We start from the raw sequence: 22,126 nt of genomic DNA on the forward strand, positions 1-22,126 counted from the left end.
GGGAGAAGACTTAACCAGCACGGGCAGGGTGTGTTGGCACACTGCAGAGAGCCCCGGCTCTCCTGTGCCCCGTCTTGGAGGTGGGACCCATGACAGAGAATAGAGAAGTTGACCGAAGAGGGCAGGAGCCTGTGGTCCCTCTGTCCTCAGAGTCCCAAAGTCCGTGCTGAGACAGCCTCCGCCGCAGAAGGAAAATCCACGCAGTTGGTCCCCAACTGCAAAACCAAAATTAGCCTTCCCCGTGCTTCGTAAATAATAAATAAAATGGTAAATATTCAACAAGAAAGAAACACGCTTCGAGCCAAAACGGAACTGTCGACTGCTGGCTTCATCCACTGCAACACATCAAACTGACTTCACCTCTGGATCTCTACGAGGACCCCGGAAGGGACGAAGTTCGAACCCCTCTCTTCCTGGGGTGGAGTGAAGCCAGGGCCACCTCTAACTTCCCGGTGGGTGGGACAAGCCCACTCTCAGGAGGGAGGAGACAGTGTCCTCCCGGAGTCCTGGCCCTTCCCAGGCAGGCAGTTTTCTCCGGTTGCTGAGTACTGTTAGAACCGACGATCTATACTATGAAAAGGTCCTCGTGGCCTGGAATAGAGGCTGGCTCGGTACCTGCAATCTCCCCCACTACCATGCTGACACAGTTCCTGGGTTACAGCCACAGACCTGAACTCATACCATGTGGTGCCCCAGTCAGCTTGTCTGAAGTGACACTTTGACACCTCCATTTTGCTGCCATAGTCTCAGAGACAGTGGGAGCTTTCCCACGGGTGCTCTGCCGACCCTGGTGTCACCATTCAATCCCCCCAGGTAATGGAAAAAGTACAAAGAATTAGTGCCACTCCCATGGGCTGTTCAGGGATGCCACCATGCTTTTAACAGTCAAGGTGCTCTTCTTGGTAGACTTGCGTGTCTTTTCTCGGGTCTGATGGTGGAATGATCTGTTCATTAATAACGGACACAATTAACTGAACAGATGGAAACACAAATACCACAGCTTAAGATAATCAACTGCAGATGGTGCCTCGGACCGTAACACCTATCGGGTGTGTTGAAGGTTTTGTGCACGTGGCAGAAGAACAACTTAAGAGAGTGTGTTGGAGAGCCCGTGAGATGGCCCAGCCAGTGAAGGCTCTCGTTGCCAAGTCTGATGACTTGAGTTCAAGACCCAGAAGTCACATGGTAGAAGGACAGAACGGCTCCACAAGACAGAATAGGTCTGACCTCCACACACATGCAGCACATCCTGTCAGTCAGTCAGTCTGTCTGTCTGTCTGTCTTACAGCTTCAGAGGTTGAGCCCATTACCATGGCAGGAAGCATGGCAGCTTCCAGGCAGGCATGGCACTGGAGGAGCTGAGAGTTCTAGAAAGGCAGACAGAAGACTAGCTTCTAGGCAGCTAGGAGCAGGGTCTCCAAGTCCATCCCCACAGTGACGGGCTTCCTCCAACAAGGCCACACCTACTGCAACAGGGCCACACCTCCGAATAGTGCCTCACCCTGGGCCAAGCACATTCAAACCACCACAGGGGCCATCTTTGATTTTCACGAGCACAGCGGATTGACATGAAGATCAGTGTCTATCACAGTATGTACAAGTGTGGAGTGCCACTGAGTTGTCCGTGGGGTCGGATGCTATGGAGGGCAAAGAGAACATTTACTTGGTGCCTAATGGCACATCCTATCTAAAGTACAGCTTCATTGTTGGTGGGTGAAGTGGCTGAATTCCAGCATGGTGACCTAGGTAAATGCCTATGGCTGTCATGTGGTGGAGTCCAGCCTCAGGCCAGAGTTTGCAGCCATCAGACCCCATCTCCTGCCTCTCCAAGACCACAGGGGACTGTCTGGAGGAGCTCAAGACTTCAGTTCCCATCTTCCTCTGCTCCTCTTCCTTACCCCAGACCCAGCTGAGCTCCACAGGCATCCCGGCCCTTAGTTGCCTCTTGAAGGCCTTCTGTGGTTCCGGAAGCTCCTTCCTGGGCTCCTGCACTGTCAGAACTCCAGCTAACTGCCTTTAAGACCTGTGGAGCCAGGGGGGGTCCTTCACCAGCCCCAACTGGCAGAACACTGTCCCTAGACTTAGATTTGTCTTTACTCTGACAACCGACTGGTGTTTACAGAGGGCAGCTATGAGGACTGCAGCTGTCCACACAGGAGAATTCAGCTATGGCCCCTACCCTAGGCAGAGCACGTGCCTATGACAGAATTCCAAGTCACACACTTCTGCCCTGTGCTGCTGAAGGGACAACGGAGTGTTCCCAAGACAGCGGTGGTGGGACACACAGCTGGGGGTGGGTGAGACTTCTGCAGGGAACCTGGCCACGCCCCAGCAAGCTTCCTGCTGGAGTTTCCCCAAGGGTGTGTGTTGTGTTGGAGTTTGGCCCCTGGATGCCTCGGGGAGTGGGGCCCCAATCTATATTAATGGCATTTTAGATTAGCCACAGATGTGTCTGGCTTGTGTCCTATGTGTGCAGTAGGGACAGGGATGTGAAGGGGAAATGCTAAAATGTAAATAAAAAGTAAAACAGAGAAAAACACAATAATGTTTAGAGTGGGGGGGGATGGAGAAGAGGAGGAAAAAGGGGAGGGGTCTGCATTCATCCAGCTCCAGTTTCTCACCTCAGTGGGGCCCTGCTTGTGGAAGAAGTCAAGGCAGAGGCTCTCCTGGGTGAGCCTGTGTAGGGAGTAAAAGGGCAGCCTGAGCCCAGCCCAGACCACTGTTTGGCTGAGTAGGGATCAGATCTGCCCTCTCACACTTGGGTTGGAAAGGAGAGAAGGAAAGTGTTGGGGGGCTGGGGTGGGGATCAGTGTGGCCTTAGGCAGGAGCTTTTGAAGTGAAAAGCTGTGGGGTTGGCCTTTGGTGCTCTATCCCTGGCCTCAGGGGTGGGGGTGGGGGTCCCCTTACCGCTGAGATTCAGAGGCACCCCCCCCTTTCCTCACCAACAAGCTTGGTGGAGGTTCACTGAAAACCATTTTTCTTCTTCTGACATCAGCTTGGAGATGTGGGAGCCAGGGCCAAACTTTTCTGAGCAAGGAAGTTCCTTCTCCTGCCCACTCTGGGAATCTTTATAGCTCCAAGCTTTTCTCCTGCAGCAGGGTGCTGACCTCAGTCTCCAAGGCCCTGAAGCCTCCAACAGAAGCACCTCCTACAAGGGCTGGCTCTAGAGCATCTGGACACATAGGCTGGGCAGCCATGGCTGGGAGGGCTTCCTTCTAGGCTGAGTTTGAGCAGCTCCAACCTACCTGCCCAGCTTCTGAGGCAGAGAGGCCATCTCTGGGAATCTAAATGTAAAGAGAGTCAGGTGCAGGGCAGAGCTTTCCAGAAGAAATGGCTGTGAGAGACCCCGATCATCCACCCCAGTGCTGACTCTCACTTCCTCAGTGAGATGAGACGTTGTTCATGTTGTTGGTTGTCCTGACTCTTCACCATGCAGTTGAGCAGGGGACAGGGGTCTTGGAGACTGTAGCCCACCGGGGTGGGCATCTGAACACACACAGTGTCTTAGTCAGGGTTCCTATTCCTGCACAAACATCATGACCAAGAAGCAAGCTGGGGAGGAAAGGGTTTATTCAGCTTACACTTCCACATTGCTGTTCATCACCAAAGGAAGTCAGGACTGGAATTCAAGCAGGTCAGGAAGCAGGAAGCTGATGCAGAGGCCATGGAGGGATGTTACTTACTGGTTTGCTTCCCCTGGCTTGCTCAGCTTGCTCTCTTATAGAACCTAGGACCACCAGCCCAGGAATGGCACCACCCACAATAGGCTGGGCGCTCCCACCTTGATCACTAGTTGAAAAAATGCCTTACAGCTGGGTCTCATGGAGGCATTACCTCAAGGGAAACTCCTTTCTCTGTGATAACTCCAGCTTGTGTCAAGTTGACACACAAAACCAGCCAGTATACATACCCAAAGCCAATTGTATTAGCTACTTTTCTGTTGCTATGGTAAAATACCATGACCAAAAGCAACTTAGAGGAGTAGTGGCTGGTTTACGGTTCCAGAAGGATGGAGCCTGTTAAAAGCATGCCGACTTGGGGATGTGTGGAAGAAGGACCAGAAGGCCATAAATGCCCAAAGCCCGCCCCCAGCAAGGAACTTCCTCGGGCAAGGTTCCACCTCCTAAGGTTCCATGACTTCCCAATGTCAACATGTACCAGGGACCAAATGTTCAAATAAATACCTAAGCCTGTGGGAAGGGGGAGCCCTTCTCGTTCAAACCACTGCATTAATCTTTGCTTACCCTATGAGAGCCAGCCATGTTGACCCTCTGCAATTCTGTAGGAGACACAGTGAAATTTTGAAAATCCCGGAGTCGGTGACCCAGCAGCAGATACACACAGTGACATTCGCGGAAATGGTAATTCTCAGGCTCTCATTTCTAGGGTTTCGTAGAGCCCAGCCATTGGTCAGCCCTTAGCCATGACGCCCAGGTCAGTGTGTGCAGCTGGGGGTGGCTCTGGGTCTAGGTCCTTCCTGAGTAGTTTGGGCTGCTTCTCTTCTTGGCTTAGAGGAGTACTGGGCTCTGGGCAGTCTCTCGGTCAGGCATTGAACACAAATGTTGTCTGTGTGGTCTCTCTGTCGGACATTGAAGACGAGCATGTGTCTGTGCAGGCCCCCAGGTGAGCATATCTGCTGAGCCTTCAGGTATGAATAAGCTTCCTCCTTGGGCTTTTCTGCACACCTTGGAGTGGGAGGGAGTTGTGGGCCTCATACTTTCCGAAGGCACCTCCTGCCTAGGTCTCAGGGACTGATGAGAACGTCCTTCTTCTCAGACTGGGATGCCCCCAGAGAAACCATCTAGTTGGCAGGGCATGGTGCTGAAGAAGGTAGACCCTGCCTGTAGTGTCTAGAAACTTCCTCAGCCATGAAATGTGGGCAGAACTCATCACGACAAGCCTCGTTTTCCGGAAGAATCCACCCCGTGACCCATGCGCTCCTCTGGGGCGTCGGCGTGTTTTGCTTTTCAGCTCAGAGACAGATGGATGAGCAGGCAAGGGAGCGTGGCAGGGTCATCAGGAAACATGGAGGAAGGCCTGGCAGGACACAGACTCGGCCGCTGCAGGAACCAGCCAAGGGAAAGCAGAATTCAGTGAGCACGGCAACGACGTGGATGGAACCATGTCACCCAGGACGGCCCTTACGGTCACCGGAGTTCACAGATGAAGGGATAAAGTGGGGTCTTGGGAGCCTGGCTTTAACTCCCTCACAGCAGAAGGATTTGTTGACTGTCATGCTGGCCTGGGAAGAGGAAGGGTGTGGTGGAACAGGGTTGGGGCAGCATCTAAATGGCTATCTGACAGGTTGACAGTGACCTTGGCTCTCTCGGTTAGGAGGCTGTAGGAGCAAGCCCTGTCCCCGAAGCTGAGCTGGACCAGAGGGAGACAATAATGCTTCCTCTGTGTGTATAGGCCCTGACCTGTTCAGTGGGTGCCATTCTGAAATGAGAATACTGCCCAAGGCAGAACGCTGGGCAGCAAGGAGGGCTGGAGGGGCGGAGGATCTGCAGGTAGGCTGTCAATCTAGTTATTTCTATCACTGGCAGACAGCCTGGAGGAGGGAGGCTTGGCCCTGCTGAGAGCACACACTCCAGACTGCTCTCCCCACTTCTTAGCCCGAGGAACAACAGTGCACCCTAAGAATGGCCTTGCCTGTGGGACTGGCTGATGGTCCACATGGACACTTGACTCAGGCGAGTCCATTAAACCCTTTCCTTGAGAACTCTGAAGTAACGGCAGCCGGGGAACTTGAAACAGTCTTTTGTGTGGAGGTAAAGACACACCAGGGCCGTCAGGGTGTGCAGTTTGAACCTGTGGACCAGCATGGAAAGCTGGTCTGCACTGGGAGAAGAAACGGACCACCTGCTCGGAGGAGATAACACAAGGATGGCCCCAGCACTCTGCTCCCTAGAACAAGCAGTTCCTGGGGACCACATCTACCTACTCCTTGCTCCTTCTGCTATCTGTGCCTTGGGTTTCAGGGTGGGGTTTAGGTGACTGACTGACTGACTGACTGACCGACTGACTTTGGGCTTTAGGTGGAGCAGAGAGAGAGGTGGAAACCCTTGAAGTGTGCAATTCTTCTCATGACTCTAGACTCACTGCCCAGGGCCTGCCCAAGACGATGCTCTCTGGATCTGCATTTATCCCCAGTGAGTTTTGTACTTGGTCTTCTCCCTAGGCTGAGGCCCATGCTTCGAATTTACATTTAGAATTGTGGGGGGGGGGCGAGGGGGTTGGGGGATTTAGTAAAAGTGTTTGCCTAGGAAGTGTAAGGCCTTGGGTTTAGTCCTCAGCTCTGAGAGGAGAGGAAGAGAAAGAAGAGGAGGGGGAAGAGGGAGAGGGAGGGAGGGGGAGGGAAGGGAGAGATGGGGAGGGGGGAGGGAGAGGGGAGAGAAGGAGGGGGGGGGGGGAGGGGAGAGGGGGGGAGGGGGGGGGGGGGGGGGGAGGGGGGGGGGGGGGGGGGGGGGGGGGGGGGGGGGGGGGGGGGGGGGGGGGGAGGGGGGGGGGGGGGGGGAAGGGGGGGGGGGGGGGGGGGAGGGGGAGGGGGAGGGAAGGGACAGGGGAGGGGAGGGGGAGGGGAAAGAGGAGGGAGGAGTGGGGGAGGGGAAGGGGAAGGGAGAGAGGGAGAGGGAGGGATGAGAGGGAGGGAGGGGGGGGGAGAGAAGGAGAGAGGGGAGGAGGGAGAGGGGAGAGAGGGGGAGGAGGGGAGGGAGAGGGAGAGAGGGAGAGAGGGAGAGAGGGAGAGAGGGGAGAGAGGGAGAGAGGGAGAGAGAGAATATTGCAAAAGACCAAACAAAACAAGCCCAAAATAGCTGGATCTGTGACCCTTATCTCTTGCCTTGGACTTTTTGGCCTAGAGCTCAGAAAACCTTCTGAAGAACAGACAGAGATGTGTGGGCTACTCTCCTACAGGCCAGCCAGCCACTGACAGATGTCCCTCTGCACATCTCTGAGGAACAGATGACTTGTAGGGACGTGGACTTTGACACCGTAGCTGGCAGGACTTGAGGCAAAGTCTTCATCATACGTACAAGAGGCTGGGGTCTGGGAGATGAAAGGGGCCGGGTGGACACGCTCCTCCAGCACAGAATGTGCCTATAAATGGTCAGCTTACAGCACAGAGCATGCAGGAAGGTTGGTTGGAGACCAGGGAAAGAACACCACTCTGGAGTTTTGGGGATCCCAAGGCTGACTCTTCTTCGTCACCTGGGATGGAGGAAGGCCCTTTGGTACCCGGATGCCCGCAGGAAGTAGTTAGACATCACTGAATGATGGGAACCCTCAGCAGTCAGAGTTGCCGGTGACATAAAAGATGACCGGGCTCACTCTTCCCTGTTGATCTGTCTAAGACTGGCCAGTGTGGGACCATCTGTGTTTGGGTTCAGTTCTTAATGGCTTTCTTACACTGTGGAGGGTCTGATTCCCACACCCACGGCTTAGGGTCAAGCTCAGGGCACTCCCAAGGCCCCACTTTGGCCATTTCCCTGAAGTCTGCCTGTCTGAGGCTCTCCTTCTCAAACCTCTGACCAGACAACCACTGCGTCCCCCCAGTAGTGTTCTGTCAACCCAGCTGGCACCACAGGCTGTGGAGAGAGGGTTCACCTGTCTCAGGGCTACCACATGCCCAGTCAGGGGCCTCCCTTCTCTCTGGGTCTGGAGGCTGTGGGCTGTCACAATGACTGCTGTGCTTAGGACAGCGGCTTCACGCCATGAGCTTGTTGGGGGAGGGGCATGAGAAGAGCCAGTCCTCACTGGCTGCTTAGGTGTTCATATGGGGCTTAGGGCTGTGTGGCGTTCAGCCTAGAGGACCGTGGTCTCCACCAGCAGAGGGGCCTTTGCATGGTCTTTATTCTCCTGCTGTTTGCCTTCCTAGGGCTGGAGGGACTCTGCCTTGGGAGAGGGTGCAGGGCAGAGCCCACTTTCTCCCAGAGCTCACTTGATGTGGGTGTATGGATCCCTCTGGCATCCCTCATCTTGATGGTGATGCCAGAGTGTCCCAAGGGTGCATTTCTCACTAGAACATCTGAGGTCCCCCCGAAAGAGATCATCCTGGGACATCAAGAACCATCACTCAACATTCAGAATGTGGAAACACTGGCCTGCCATCGTTACCCGGAACTGAAGCATAGCTCCTATCTCACAACTCAGAGCTGTGAGGTGAGCAGCCAGGGCACAAAGCCATACAGACTCCAGCTCCCAGGGGGAAATCCTGGGTCCACATGGGTCCAGCAGCTGGCAGACCTTGTCTGCCTTAGACTTGGGTACCCCGCTGAGGCTCATTCCTTTCCTCAGCCCCATACACTTCCCTGCTTGCCTTGTCTCCACAGCACAAAGCCCACAGCTGGGGCAGTTTGGGCAGCAGAGCTCCCGTCTCTCATGGTTCAGTCTGTAGAAACGTAAGGTCAAAGAGAGGGAGGTTGCTTCCTTCAGAGGCTGTGAGGATGATCCCTTGCTATGCCTCCATCTTGGTTCCTGGAGGCTGCAAACATTCCTTCTAGAATCCTATCTCCCTGACCTTAGTCTCCATCTGGTGTCTCTCTGTGTGTCTGGCTGTCAAAGATCTCAGAAGGACTCGGTTCTCTGTTCTGCCTGTTCTTACTGATCACCTCCACCAGACCCTTCTTCAAGTAAGCTCAGGCTCCTCGCTGCTGGGAACTTGGACTCGAGCATGTGCTCTTTGGAGGGGAGCATAGTTTGCCCCGTAGCACGAAGATTTTCTTGCAGAGTGGCCTTCCTTAACCCGTTTGTCTCTGGGCTTGTCCATGGGTTCCTTCAGCCAGGAATCGTGAAGAGCTGTGACCGTCCACCTCCAGGAGAATTCTTAAATGTCCACATGTGGTCTAGCCCTGCCTCCTCTGCTCCCATTCTCCACCCGGGGAACAAGGGGCCCCAGTTTTTGACTGCAGCCAGGGTTCTAGGAAAACAAAGCAAAAACAGCGCTCCCAGGGCCCCACGGAGGACCAGCCTGTCAGGAGCTCTGCTGTTCACCGAGAGGAAGCTTCCATTTTTGTACCAGCTCCTGAGGTATCAGGGCTGTTTGTCCCCGCAGTTCCAGCTGACTGTTACGTTAATTGTCAGCATAAGTAATGGCCGCGGGGAACGACAGATGCTCCCGGAAGCTGGCGTGACAGAAGTACTTAGAAGCGCCATCACACACCGAGAGCAGATTCTATTATTTTAAATACTGTTACTGCTAATAAGAGGCACGCGGCATCGGCTTCACCGTGATTTGATTAGCGATCCACGAGGAGTCATGAGTGTGAGACTCAACTTACGCGTGCCTTCCAACCGGGCAAGGCGGCCTCTACCGTGGGATGCAAGAGGTGTGGACGGTGGATTTGACAGGATGCCCCGGGCCAATTTCCAGAGAAGTAAGTGAAATGCCAGCTTGGATCTTGGTAGGTATCGGGAGCACTGGGCAGACACTGTGTTCACTGGGTCACAAGGAGGCCATGTACTGCAGCCCCTTGGCGTTTAGAGTCTCTCTAGCTCGCAGAGAGAGAGAGCTTACCTCCAGATGGCTTGAGTCTACAAAGGACTCATCTCCTTGCTGCTGTCTCCTTGTCGAAGGCTTGCCGAGGAGGCCAGGCTTTTGATTCCCGTGTAGAGAGCTATTCGGAGTGTCTTACAGGGATGGTGTGGAAAAACGGGGAAGGAACTGTCACCTCTGGGGCTAAGTGTTACTCCTGGGTTCCCAAGAAGGGCTCGGAGAGGAATAGCTCACTTCTTACTCTGAGCTGTGTTTTCCCTTGACAAGCCAGGAGGAAAGGTCCTCACTGAGATGAATGGATGGAGACAACGGGACTTTTTCCTCTGGGTCCTCACCCAAGGGACCCAAGGGAGTTCTCCTGCTGTGAATTCTGTTTCAAATGTATGCAGAGCTCAGGGCTTGGGTTAGTGAGCTGGGTCCATGTCTACTTTCTACCTTGCTGTCCATATTCACTTTAGCAGGGTGGATGGGTCTGATTAGAAATGTCCCACGGTGGGAGGGTGGGGGAGGGGCTTCCGCTCTGGGGCACTTGGCAGCAGATTGTGAGAGCATGATGCTTCTCAGGTTAGGAAAAGGAGAAGCCATCTGCCTCGGAGACTCAAGGGATGCTAAGAGTGGAGGGGTTGGGGTTGGGGAACCTTTAGACTGGGAAGAGTGAAGCCTCAGGGCCCAGAAAACACATGTAGATGTGGGGGTGAGTAGGGAAGCCAGTGGGTAACTGAGTGCTTGGGAGACCTTGCTGGCTATGTAGTGGATAGCCTGGGCATAGTCTGTGCCCTTGACCCCTCCTACAAAGGAGACCCATTTCCAGCCTCATCCAGCTTAGAGCTTGCAGCTGCTGCCTCCTTCCAGGAGTCACACTTGGCCTCAGGCGCTCATGAGCAGGGCAGGCTGACTTGTTTCAAGAGCTGGTGGGAGTGTGTCGTGAGGGTCGCTGAGCAGAACTGCCACGTCAGGCAATGCCACAGAGCAGAGGGGATGGCAGTGGAAGGAGAGGCCTTCAGAGTCAGGGGTCAGGATAAAGGGTTAGGAGAAAAACCCCTACTGTGAAGAAAGGACTGGACTCACGCCCAGAGAGCTGGAGTTTGTAGACAGCATGGGGTGTCTGTAGGTCTGGTCCTTCTGAGGGTTCGGGGTTCAGGGAAGAATCTGTCCTTGTCCCACTTCAGCTCACAGTGAATGTGGCCCTTACTGCTTCTTGAATTACAGGCAGTCTGGTCTCCTGTCCCCTTCATCATGTGACCTTTGCCCTGTGGATACATACCCCTCCTCCTGTTTTAGATGGATCAGGTCAGCTGCCTCACACTTTACTGGGCTCAGGTGGGTAGGAAAGACAGATCCTTTTCTCTCCACTCCAAGGCCAATCCCCATCTTGTCCCTGTGTATTTAGTGCATCTCCTTGAAGGCTCTCCTCAGGAACCTAACTCAAGAGATCAATGGTCAATTCTCACGTGAGCACAGCCTCTGCTGAAGGCCCTCTCCAGACTCTGTAGCTCTCTACTCTGGCTCATGGGACCGAGATTGGTTTTTCTGAGCTGTGGAACACAAATCAATACGTTGTAGAGGTGTATGGTCCTAGAAGGACCCTTTGACTACGTGGCCTATCAAGTGTGGATTACTATTCCAGCCACTTAACAAGTTATTGGCAGCTGGAGGGCCCTAGGAGAGGTGGGTGCCAGACAGACAGAGCCCGAGAGCTGCAGAGTCATCAGAGGGAGAAAAGCCATCGCTTCTTAAGCTTTTAATTGAGAAACTATTTGGGCCCTGCGGCTCTGCAGATGGCTATCCTTCCATTTAACCCGATTCTTTCGAAGTCACTGCCGCAAACCTCTTAGGACAGCACAGAGGGAGTCTGAGTTCAAAGGTCACATCTTAGAGATTGGGACGAGGTTGCTGGCACACTCAAGTAAACTTAGTACTTGGAAGAGGCTTATGTGTGTATGGGTGTGTGTGTGTGTGTGTGTGTGTGTGTGTGTGTAAGTTCAAGGCCAGCATGGGCTATAGAATGAGACCCTATTCTCAAAGGAGCAGGATCTTGGGTGTGGCCCAACAGTGGAGATCACATTTAGTATGCACAAGGCTCTGCTGGAGTTTGTTCCCAAGTCCCAAGTCTTGGGAAGCAAGAACAGAAAATCCCCAGGCCCCTGGCTCAGGGGAGCTGAACCTCAGAGCTACTCGGTGTCTCCTGGTGTTTTTGGGAACACAGAAGAAGCTGAAAAATAGAAAATGAGCAGGCAGACAGCTGGGCCCAGCAGCTGTCCTCAGGTCCCGGTTTGGTAGCGTGTCAGCGTGTTCTGCATCCTTGGTGCCCCTAGAGGAATATGGGTCCAACCCTCACACATCATCCCCATTCTGAGGCGATACACCAATATCTCCCCAAAGCAGGTAAGTCCCCTGGGAAGTTCTGGAAGGTGACTTCAGGGTCTCACAGTGACTCAGAGCACCGAGCCAGTCCTCAGGGTGTACAAGTGGCTCCCAAGAGTCTGCACAAACGGAGAAGAATCAGTGAGAAGCAGGGCTCCAGGCTGCGCTCCATTCTCCTTCATCTGCTGGTGACCATGGCGGGCTGCTCACCCTCCCCAGAGCCCAGCCTCACTGTCTGTAAGATGCACAGGGTGCAGCCATGCTGGTACCCTATAGCCGCAGCATGGGGGCAGCAGGCCTCCTGCAGCCTGTGAGGTGCAAGATCCGCTCAAGCGTGTCTCGTGGCTCTCGCAGCCAGTGGTCTGTATGTGACGGTGTTGGGACATTGCACCTCAGCAGCAAGATATCACTCGAGGTCAAGGCAGAGCAAAGTCTTGACCTGAGGAAGGGAAGGCTGCACCAGAGGCTTCCTTGAGCTTGTTATCTGGAGAGACGGGTTTGGACGTTGCTCAGCAAGTGGTGATAGAGTCAACACGGGCCATGCCCCAGCCTCCACCCACCACCAGGACAGACTCACACCCTGACCTCATGGGGTCACTGATACACACCGATGAAATGCCTACTGCTTGCAGAGTGCAGATGCCTCAGCCAGAAGGTGGCTTGATGCTTGGCCTGCTGCTGTTTTTCAGCACAGGGGGGAAATGTCAGCTATCCCTGGTTAAAACATTAGTGCCTTCAGGGGCGTCTTTCTGCCTGAGGGAGAAGGGGTCCGGGTTGGGTTCAAGCCAGCTCTGTCAGGACGCCTTCTAACTCCCCCAGGCTGGGAAGTTTCTAGGCTGGAGTAGAGAGGGGATATTTGGAAAGAGGGGATCCAGTGGTTACCTGGCGGCCTCTTTGTGGGAGTCCTGGGCAGTGGGTGCGGACGCTGGAACTCAAAGAAGCTGGAGGTAGAGGTGGAACTTCCTGGATCCGGACCCTTGGCTCTCTCCTGTGAGTGGTGACATGTTGTTGCCTGGTCATTCTCAAACCAGTGCTTTCTATGAACATGGCTGGTCTCAGAAGGGCTGATGCTCCTACTTGCTGTGTAGCTGCCGATGGGGACAGAACAGGGAGCTTGGGTGCACCTCCCTTCTTGTGTCTGTGTAGTGAGAGAGGGACATAGCTGCAGGTGTGACACTGTGGTGCCCTTCTCAGGTGTGGAGACTGCAGTTTATGCAGTCCCTCCTGTGGAGCCCTCTCACAGCAGGAAGGGACTCCTGTCTCACTCAGCTAGGAAACCGCAGGCTTGGGCTTGGGAACTCAGCCTGTGGACTCATGGGGGTTTCCCTAGGTCTCTCTGCTCAGTTATGCCCTGCTTCTAAAGGTGAAAGATACTTTCATTGTTCCCTACCAAGCAGGCTTCAGAACATTCTTTGTGAAGAGGTGAAGATTGTTGACAGATCTCAGATAGGGATCCGGCCAAGTTTCTGTTTTTTTTTCGATTTTTGCTTTTTTGGTTGCTGCTTATTTGTTTTTTTGTTTTGCTTTTGCTTTTGTTTTTAACTAGTTCAGCATTCTCCATATTCTGCCCTCTGCCCTCTGCCCGTGTAGGTGCAGTAGGAAAGCCACACAGGACGGCACAGTTTCAGGCTGGGATAACAAGTTAGGACGTGAACTTGGGAAGAATCTGAAGGAAGCAGGCGGTGGTGATGGACACGGAGCAGAGGCATCCCCTCTGGGGATTGATTAGGCAAGCAGGCAGTGTGTCTACACGGAGTAGCCAGGGGATCTGAGCAGGGTGTTCCTTCAAAGACAGCGAGGGTAAAGTCACAGGAGTGGGAAAGCTGCCGAGGTGTGTGAGACGCGTTCTGGGCGTGTCCTGTCCTTTTGGAATGGGGTTTTACCGGAGGGCTGTTGGGAACCATAGGAAATGTGGGAAGATGTTGAGCCTGGTGGGATGGCATCTACTTAGGGCTTCGTCTCTTGGCCACTGGGTGGTGCTGTTCATCTCTGGATTTCCGCTTTTCGCACAGGATTTGACCTTGACCCCTGGGGCCGGTGGCACACTGTGTAAGTGCTCATATAAGGTAAGTTGTACTCATTCATAAGTCACTATATGGGCGTGCCGGAGTAGACTCTGAACCTGCTGGAGGTCCCACGTTTTGAGTTGCAGGTGCCGAGATCAGATGAGGCCTTTTGTTTCTCTGACCTCTAGGCACGATGTCGCCACGTGCATAAGAAGACTACATTTCCCAGCCTGCCTTGCAGAGATTTCCCAGGACCTGTTGGCTTTGTCTGGCTAAAGGGAGGAAGGGGAAGGTCTTGAAATAGAAAAGTCCTGCGTTGAAGATAACTTATGAGAGCTAACCCATGATTCTGCTTTAGTCCCACTGAGCTGGGAAGCTACAAATCTGAGGCCATCCTGTTGCTGCAATTAAAATACTGACCAAAAGAAACCAATGGAAGGGGCTGGTTTATTTCAGTTTATAATTCCAGATCTCACTCCACCATTGGGGGACGTGGAGGCAGGCAGGCCGCTTGCCATTCCACAGAGCATGACCGCAGATCAAGGAACTCACTTTACAGCAAAGAAACACAGCAGGAACCACGGAGGATGCTTTTGCTGAATGGTTCGCTGGCCAGCTTATACTCATAGCTTCCCTCTACAGCTGAAGCCTAGGGGTGTGTCACCCACAGTGGGCCGGGCTCTCCTTTATCCGTTAACAAGGCAATCACGGACATCCTGCCTGCTAATCTCATGGGGGCAGATTCTCTTCTGAAGCAAATAGCTCTTAAGCTGTGTTGACCGTTAAAGTGGATCAGGACACGCATGAGGCAAGGGGTTGGGGCGGGGTCTCTTGTGTGAAGCTCTTGAGAGCAACTAGCCAGATTTCACTCATTGGTCATTTTTCTAGATCCTGCCTTTCCAAGATGGCCGAGGGGACAACAGGGTAGATGTGACAGGTACCAACACTCAAAAGGGCAAGGAGAGAGGTGATGTCGTGGTTTTACATCAGGAAGGGGGCTTGGTTGGTTCTAACATCTGCCCAACAGCCAGTTAAAGGACACAGTGTGAGAAACCAGCTTGTCTCCATCTTGGGCTTCGAAGCCGTCTTATAGTAAAGACAAAGTAGGTTCGTTTGTGTTTATGTTGTGAATAGCAAGTTATAATATTCATGTAATAAATATTAAATTATGATATGATATGTTTATGTAGTTGGTACAAGGATCGGGCTGTGCCCCACCAGGAACCTTAACTACAAATGGTTTTGTTCTGCCTTTTCCAGGAAATGTCAACTATGTCTGCCTTTGTTTGGGGAGGTTATGATCATCTTGCAGTCCTATTTCTGTTTCTAAAAGTTGTTATGACAACCTGCTGCTGTGACCACCTTGCTATATTCTGCTGCTGGAACCCTGACGGTTTGCCTGCCAAGCCCCCTCCCCCCCATTTGGAAACCCCCTACTCCTGAAGGATAGAAACTTTGTCTTTAACACACCCAACACCGTCCTCTTGGACCTCGCCTCAGGGAGAGGCTGCCTCTGTACACAAATAAGAAAGGAAGCCTTAGTGAATTTGTCCACGATGGTTTGTGCCGCTGGTCTTTCTCCTCACGTCTTTGGGATTAGCAAGTAGTCCTCAAGTCTCCCCGGGGGATTGTTCCTGACCAGTGTGGGTGGCAAAGCCTTTGGATGCTCACCTCCCATATAGGGAACAGTACTATGCTTATGTAGCCTACATACCCCTGAAAGCACATTCTATGACCCCTTGATGGTCTGAATGCTTGACACCACACAGTGAACGTGAGGAGGGCCTACCAGCTGCAACTCAGGGGCTACGGACAGAGAGGCCGTGCTCTTGGTATGGATGTATTTGTTCCCCGTTCAGTGCAGGGCAAGAATGAGAGCCAGGCATTTTGGTTACAAGGCCATAGGTCTCCATATAGCTCTCTCATACCCTCTTGGATGTAAACCCTGTTTGTTTTCCCTCTCCTCTGATCCTCTCCCTGCCTAAGCCCTTCTACCTCCAGTGTACCCCTGTCTACTCTGATGTCAAGGGAGGGTTGGTAACATTTAGGGAAGTCACTATCAGTATCTTATGGTACAGCAGGGGCCCCACACTGCCTTATGACAGCAGCCCCACCCCCCACCCCTTGCCGTCCCACCTGTGAGGGGACAGCTGGAATCTCGGCACAGCTTTGGCAATCAGTCTGTCGCAAATGTTGTCTTGTTCAAAATATACAAAGGCAATATGATTCCCGAGGGACAGGGGATTGTGAAGGCTGTCTAGGAGGACTGTAGACTTTCTTGCTTCGGTGTTAAACCGAACAAGAAGTAGTGAGTTTTAAAGGTGAGTTGCAATGTGGGAACCCTATAAATACAACCCTCCCCCCGTCCCCCAGTCACATAAAAGCTCATTCTTTGAGTGATTTCTCTTTACCTGTGTGCGGTTTGTAGAGGACATGCTTGGGCAATTTGGATGTAAAGTTTGGCTGTGCTTTGGGCCTCTTCCACAACAGCTCTTTTCCTAATTCAGCACCAGGTCACCACATCACTGACATCATCACTTTCTCTGCCAGGACGCCTCTGGGTCTTGGGCGGCTATCGAGCTCCTGGGCTCAGACGTGATCTTCATGTTGCTTGGAAGATGGACTGAACTGAACACCCTAGGTCTCTTTTGTTCAAATGACAGCCTCATTTCATACACTTTGGGAGAGTGCAGTCCAGGTCTGCATAACCACAGCTTGGCTCCTGGCTGCTCTTTCAAGTATAAATTAAAAATGGTGCTTCCCAGAAGGGGCTTGCTGAGCTCATGGCTCCGGGCTTTCCCCAGACAAATGTTCTCCTGTGCCTTGTGCCCAGCGTGTCTAATGCACAGTCCCTGTTTGGTGTCGTAGAATGGTAAAATGGTGCCAACCCAGAGTGAATGCTTAAAAAATGAATGGCTGTTGCTGGCTGTCGAGCACAGACTGGGCATAAGCCCCCATCATCAAGGCTCCGTGACTTTACTGCTCTCAGTGTACATGACACTGATTGGCACACTCTGCTCACCAATTCAGGGATCTGCCTGGGGACAGCTATGCCAGCCTGTGGCATCAGTGTCTGGGACAGTGGCTGGTCCTACTGTGGCCGAGTGCTGGATGGTTTATTACAGGGATGGGACAGGTCTTTTGGAATCAGCTCAGTCTTCTTTGTCAAGGAGCAGGGGTTGACCAGATGGTCCCGTGAGTCCCTCTTGGACTTGCGTGGTGGAGGTATTCATTACCATTCACTATGAAAATACCTGAGGAAGAGGCATGGTGCCTGGGGCTCAGTCTGTGGTGGAGGGAGCTTGCAGAGCACTTTCCTACACTGGACCTGGAAGGGAAGGTTTCTTACTGGTAGTGGAGTTGGCTGTAGGTCTCCTGGCTTACTCCACCACCCAACCACGTCCTCGTGCTGGCTCCCTTTAATGTCTCCACAACCTCCTGAGACACTTGTTTTCAGAGTAGCCTGTGAGTTTCCATCTAAATGGCCACCCTCCCTCTGCAAGGTGCCCTTGTGGCCACAGCTCTGAGAGCCTCTGTGCCTGTGTACCAGCTGAGTTCCCATCCCCCTCTTCTGTATACATGTATATGTGTACATACGTGCATTTGTAATCATCTTCTACGAAGGCTTCTTCCAAGGGTGGGCCCAGGCATAGGAACCCATGCAGCCACGTCTGTGGTTAGCACGGACCCATGACGTGCTGAAGTCAAAACCATTCAGTAGCAAGCGCTTCTGGGAGAAGCAAAAGTATGCGCGGTCCGTGTGGTCTCCATGCAGTATGCCCGTGGCTGTGGTATGCCTCTGACCACCGAATTGTGACCTGGTGTCTTCTCAGGTAGACCTTGCCTGCTGATTCAGCACCAAGGTCAGAGGCCACCATTGCCCTCAAGACCAGTGTGCACTTGGCTCTTTTTGAGGCCTCTCCACCTTTCCCCAGCCTTCATCAGTCAGAAGCCTGGCAGGGGCTGAATCTGGAGCCCAAGGGGGCAGTGAGTCTTGTCATCTACGCCCCTGGGAGGAGGGGAGGGGAGGAAGGAGGGACAAGACAGGGAGAAGGGGAGGGGAGGGAAGAGGGACAGGGGAGAGAGGGGAGGGAAGTGTGGAAGGGATGAATATGATTAATGTGTAATGGCATGGGTATGAACAAACCATGGCCAAGTGTGGTGTGGTAGTAGAACAAGCCTCCATAGGCTCATGTATTTGACCGTTTGGCCCCGGTTGGTGGAACTGTTTGGGAAGGATTGGGAGGTGTGGCCTTTTTGGAGGGGTGTGTCATTGGGGTGGACTCACACCATTCCTAGTGTCTGCCTCTCTGTCCCATTCTTGTGGGTCAGATGTGAGCACTCAGCAGCTACAGCACCAATGCAATCTGTGCCTGCTGCCATTCTCCCCGACACGCTGGTCATGGACTCGCCCTCTGAAACTGTAAGCCTCAGGAAAATTCTTCCTTCTGCAAGTTTCATTGGTCATGGTGTGTTTCACAGCAGTTGAGAAGTGACTAAGATGTGTGCTGGATGCCGCACACTGCAGTGAGACTCTGCAGAGGTGGAGAGAGGGAGATGTCTGGGGATCACTGGCTGGGAGTCCAACCAAATCAGTGAGTTACAGGTTTCATGAGAGACCGTTCTCAAACAAATGTGGTGGACAGTGACTGAGGAAGACTTTGACCTCTGGCCTCAACACGCACACACACATGCATATACCACACACACACTACCACATGCATGCACTTCACACACACACACACACACACACATTAATACACACACACACATAAACACACCATACACACACTCAACACATACCACACACACAGACACACACACACACACATACACACACACACACACAAACACACACAAATACACACACACACACATAAACACACACACAACACATAAACCACATACATGCACTCAACCACACACCACACACACACACACACACACACACACTGCACACAACACCACACACACACACTCAACCACACACACCACATACACACCACACACTACACACAACACCACACACACACACTACACAACACACAGTAGCACACATGTACACATGCACTCATGTCCACACACACACACACACACACCACACACACATACACATGCATGCACACATGCACACAAACACTACACATACCATATACACACTGACACACACCACATACACCACACACCACACACACTACACAAACATGTATACACCACACACCACACACACCACATGCACATACATACTCCACACACATATCACAAACACACCACATGCACATACATACAGATACAGCACAGATGTGCACACGTACACACATGCATGTACGCATGCATACACACATGCACACACACTCTCTTCCTCTCTCTTACACACACACACACTTTTTCTCTCTTACACACACACACGCACACACACACACACACATACACACACACACACATACATAAACACATGCACCTTGGATTCTAGACATTTGCAAAGCCCAGTGTTGACTGCTGAGCCAGAGATTTATTTCCCACCTAGAGTGGAATGTGTGGCCCTTCTTGTTCTTGGTGTTGTACAGTTTGTTTCTTAGAATTCGTTAGTTTACTTCTGAACTGTGTCAATTAGGTGTATGGCCTTCCTACCCTCTGCAATCAGGTGAAGTGGAAAGCCAGATACAGCTCTGAGGTCAAGACCAAGCTCCCCATTCGCACCTGTAAATGTGTGTTTCTGCTTTGCTTTTCGCGGGTGAGCTAAACATCATGACCAGAGCTGCTGGGGAGGAAAGGATTTATTTCAGCTCACAGAACATCATGGCAGGAACCTGGGGCAGGAACTCAAGGTAGGAACCTGGAGACAGGAACTGAAACAGAAGCCATGGAGAAACATGCCTTACCGCTCTGCTCCTCCAGGTCAGCCTGGCCACCTTCACAGGGTGGCACTGCCCACTGTGACCTCCTACACTAATTATTCAAAACAATGTCCCACAGACTTGACTGAAGGCCAATCTGATGGAGACATTTTCTCAATCAAGGTTTCTTCTCTGCAAGATGAACTTAGCTTGGGCTGTGTTGACAAATTTACCAGCACAGGCGGATCAATCTAGTTTCTGAGCCCAGAGGATGGCTTTGGGATACCCTTGGATCATGTCTACTTATGAAATGCATCATGGGTCACCAGAGGAACCTATAAGTAGAGGTGCGTGTGTCACCCAGCCTGGGGGCCAAGTACTTATGGTCTGTCTCCCCTCTACCCTCCAGCGTGGGCCCTGGAGGAGAAGAACTCTCTCCCTGCATCCCCTTGTGTGTGTGGGGTAAAGTCAAGGTGTGGATTTGCTATCAGGAAGAGGAGAGCTTCACCTGAGACACTGACTGGTTATTCTTCGGGATGGTTCAGCCCAGGGGGTGGCCGCAAAGATTATATATCTATCTGTATCTACATCTACATCAATATCATCTATATCTATACCAATCTCTATCCCTATATATGATAGGCAGACAGACGGATGGATGGACAGATGGATGGACGGATGGACGGACGGACGAAGAAAGACATAGGAGATTATGCTGTCCCAGAGTCTAACTGCAGAAGAGATGGTTCCCAACTCCCACCCTAGGGCCCAGTGGCAGCTCCATACTCTAGTCTAGCGGGGCAGGAAGGCACCTTGGGATGAAGGGATCACTGTCTCTCCTGGCCTGTCTTATGTGCCTCCTCCCTGCTCCCTTACCCTGGACACTCAGCTGTCCCCTCAGAGGCCTGTTCTTACTCTGACCACTCTCTGAAAGGCAGCCCTCTCCTCCACTCCCAGAGGTAAAGGTTGGTGCTGTTGTCAGGGATCTGAGGGCCTTCCGTGCTGTCCCTGGGATGAATGAGAGGCCCAGGACTTGGAAAAGCAGAGTGGCGTCAGGCTTCCTGGAAAATACGTAGTGCTGACGTAGAGCCAAGCACAGGACTGTATGTCTCCCCTCTCCAACTTCTCCCTACCTATCTTCTGACTGAGATCTTTATCCTTGGTGAAACATGGTCTCAAAAGCTGCCGACCACACCTGGCCGTAAGCCATCCCCACAGGATCATTCTAAGGAGGTCTGAGGAACTAGAATCCATTAACTAAGGTCTGGGGATGTTTGTCCACACAGCTTGAGATGGCAGCACTGATTCCTCAGGCCCTCTCAGGGTGGATTCTGCCCTTTTTTTGGGCGTTTATTTTTTTGTCTGCACCATGGGTAATGGACATCCTGTGTAGCACACTTCTGCCCAGACACAGACTTCAGGGACAGAAGCAGGACAGAGCAGAACCTCCTGAATTAACCAACAGAGACCCAGGGCGCCGAGTCCTTTCCCGTGGCTGAACGAGGCCTTGGAGCAGCTGAAGGGGCATTAATCCTCATTTTACGTGGGGGAGACAGTGAGGAGGAGAGGCCTGCTTGCAATTTAATGTAACTAAATGTCACTCCACGCCCCCCATATTGTGGCTCGATTGAAAGCAACGGGGATCGGGGTAGAGGGGGGACGGGAGCAATTGCGTAACCTGATTCATAACCCTGGGTTCCTATTTATCATAAAATCATTTACAGCTCCATAAAATGTGTTAATTTGGCGGCTGGTGATGTATGTCTTTGATTTAGGAGCTGACACTTTTGCCCAGTGGCTGCTCCGCGTGGGCTCCACAACCCTGTGTGAGGAGAGAGAAGCAATCGCCCTCGGGGGCTGTGCGGTGGTGGGCTTGTTTTCGGTGACATGTTTGGGCTGGCTTGGCCCTCCTCTCTGGAGCCTGTACCCAGGGGGGAGGTACAGGAGGTCTGGGGCATTTGGTACACAGTAGAGTGAAACAGATTAGATACAGCTTTATCCCAGGGCTGTGAATTAAGCAGATTGTCCGTTCTGCAATTTATTGGGATTTTTTTCGAGAGGTCTGGAGAATAGAACCCAGGGCCCTATACACAGCAACCTACCCCTGCGATACGGCTCCACTTCCCAGCTTATTGGAGATTTTTTAAAAAAATACATTTTATTTTTATTTTTGAAATTGAAATATAATAATTTTCCTTCTATTTTATTTTCTTCCATGTGGTCCTGCCCACTCTCTCCCTCAAATCCGTGGTCTCTCTGTGTTTTTACTTGTTTCCAGTCTGTCTTAGAAATGTGGTCTCTCTCTGAGGGCATCGGCTGCCTCGTGGGGGTCTGTTAACCTGAGCTTATAAGGAGGGAGTCGTGTGCAGGACAGAGAGGTCTCTGCACAGAGAGTCTTCCAGCTTCTTGATCGAACTTTCTTATTC

The sequence above is a fragment of the Rattus rattus genome, chromosome 1, assembly GCF_011064425.1.
Source record: "Rattus rattus isolate New Zealand chromosome 1, Rrattus_CSIRO_v1, whole genome shotgun sequence".
Classification (NCBI taxonomy): domain Eukaryota; kingdom Metazoa; phylum Chordata; class Mammalia; order Rodentia; family Muridae; genus Rattus; species Rattus rattus.